We start from the raw sequence: 2804 nt of genomic DNA on the forward strand, positions 1-2804 counted from the left end.
CAGAAGCACCTTTCTGCCTCCCTTTCCTCAGCTCTAACATGGGGGTGATGATAACACCTGTCTTGGAGTGGTCGTGAGGAGTAAGTGGGACAGCTCATGCTTAGGCTGTATGTATGTTCAATGGCGCTCATTGTTGCCAGGCCATATTGGTTCTTCACAGGCTGAACTGTCCTGTCCCATCTTGTCGGGGCTCCCCCACCAACCTGCTGGCTGTCCTAGCCTCCTGCTCCAGCCAGTGTTCAGTGCTAATACTGGTTAAATACTTTTAGAAAGCTCTTCCCTGGTATTTGTTAAAATAATTAAAATGTATTTGAAACTGTGCAGGCCAGATTGAACTTCTGAACTCTGGTAGATTTTTTTTTTTTTTTTGGTAGATTTTTTTTAAAGCTCACAGATGTCTATAAAGAATTAAAAATTGCAGTTCCCCATCCCCACCTGGAAGTGTTGCCATGAGATATACCATTTGTAATCCAAGAGAGAGTTTCCCAAAATCCAGGACACCCTAGCTTGAGGGCATCTGCAAGACTGAGGGAGGGCCTGTGTTTTTGCACATAGCTTTGAGAGTTGGAAACTCCTAACAATGCAACATATTTGGGGCTCGTGATGCTGGGGAGAGTGGATTGTGGACGGAGGGAGCTGTTGCAAGTGAATGTTCACCTACCATAGGAGGTGACACACGGAACCTTCTGAACTAAGACTCGGATCTGTCCACCCACAGGGCATGAAAGGAGGAAGTACCTCGGTTCATTGGCCTGTAGCCCCTGGGAATTAGGGCTAGCACTCGGCAGTGCTTCAGTCCAGTGGGTTCCCACAGGCGTTTTCCCCACTGCTGTGCTGGTTTGGGGATGGTGTAGTCAGGTCACAGCTGCTCAAAGCTGGAGGGGAGGAGAGGGCATTTGACTTGTGCCAAGTGGTCTCTCAGACACTGCTTATGTGACATGGCCTTGGGTGTTTATATTAAATGCTCGGGCTGTATCAGGGCATCCTTCAGTTGGCGGGACTGGGCCAACATTAAGGCATAATTCCCAGGGTGCACACCACTCACAAGTCACGTGACCCTGGGCAAAGTCTCAGCTTGCTCATTCATAAGAGGTTAATAATAGGACTTCTCTCAGCAAATATAAGTACCAACTACCAGGCCTCATTTTAGGCACGAGGGTGCATCAGTGAACAAACTAGAGAAAAAGCTCTGCTCTCAAGGTGATGTTTTCATGTAGGAGACAGAAAATGGTCTGATTGCTTGGGGTAAAATAAATGCATAAAGAAAAGTATAATAAGGAGATAGAGTGGTTTGGGGACTGAAGTACTGTTTTAGATTGAATGGAACAGTCAGGGAAGGCCTGGAAGGATGTGTTTGAGCAGAGATCAGAATGAAATGAGGCAAACCATGGAGAGATCGGTGCCAGGCGTGGTCATCCCAGGGCCTTTGCACTTGCTATTTCCTTTTCCTGAACTTTTTTTGAGATCCATAGGGCTCACTCCTTTAGGTCTTTGCTCAGATGTCACCTCAGCATGGCCTTCTGTGGGCTCTAAGGTGGGCACATAAGGGAGAGTCCTAAATAGCCAAGAAGATGTTTGGAAAGCCCTTGAAGTACACATGTAGACCTGAGAGAATTCACAGGAAACATGCCTGGCACAAACCCTCAATAAAGGCTGGCGGTTTTTACAATCTTTAAAATTTTTGAGCTGTATCAGACCTGGAATCTGTTACCTTTTCCAGTTACAATTCAGGGTAGGAATTTGCCTTCTCCAACAACTAACGGTTGTCCAAACTCCATGTAAATATCTCCTATGATGGGATGCTCAGTGCTCCACCTATCCCAGAAGAGGGCCTGATTTGCCTCCCAGTAACTGTAACTATCTACAAGGTTCTATGGCTTCGGAGCCACAGAATTTGTTGAGTATGGGGAACGTGTCAGTCACTCAGTCATGTCCAACTCTTTGCAGTCCCATGGACTGCCAGGCTCCTGTGTCCATGGGACTCTCCAGGCAAGATCCTGGAGTGAGTAGCCATTCCCTCGAACCCACGTCTTCTGCATTGCAGGCAGATTCTTTACATTCTGAGCCATCAGAGGGATCTCAGAAGTCCAAAGGCACTGGGGAGCCAGGGAAGAGTCTATGTAGGAGAGGGCCCTGGTCAGATGTGTGCTTAGAAAGACCTTACGAGCCACAGTGGTCAGGGCTGGTATAGAGGAGACATTGGGGGAGTGGGGCTGTGGGAACACAGAAGAGGTGCCTGACGCCCTTGGGGATTGTTTGGGAAGGCCTCCTATAGGAGGAGAAGTCTGAATGGTAAGAACAGAATTAAAGAAGGAAGTGGAAAGCATATACAAGTAGAAGGAAAAATCTGTGCAAAGAAAGCTGAGATGTTCTGCACAATTGACCACGGCCCGCCCCTGCCCAAATCCTCCCTTGACTCCCATCCTCAGGATGAGGAACAAACTGTTTAGATTGAGTTCTTTCATTCATTAAAAATGACAGAGCCCTCACTGTATGCCTGGCTCTACTGAGCTGTGCTGGATTGAGCACCTTTTCCAAAAGAAAAATATGTACGTATATAACTGAACTTGTATTTTTCTTTTTAATTATTAGCCTCAAAGTAGGATTTTTTTTTTTTTTTTTAAATTCTGGGGCGCGGGGAGGGGGGGTGAAGTTTACTACATCTAAAGGGCTTTGCTCAGCACCTGGCACGGAGTAAAATGATTATGGCCAGAGGGCTGGAACATCTGCTCTAACTGGCTGGCCTTGCGGACTCCTGGAATACTAAGGGGCTTCTGGAGGGCGCGGGGGTGGCCCCCTCTTCC

The sequence above is a fragment of the Bison bison genome, unplaced genomic scaffold (genome assembly GCF_000754665.1).
Source record: "Bison bison bison isolate TAMUID 2011002044 unplaced genomic scaffold, Bison_UMD1.0 scf7180017864280, whole genome shotgun sequence".
NCBI classification, from domain to species: domain Eukaryota; kingdom Metazoa; phylum Chordata; class Mammalia; order Artiodactyla; family Bovidae; genus Bison; species Bison bison.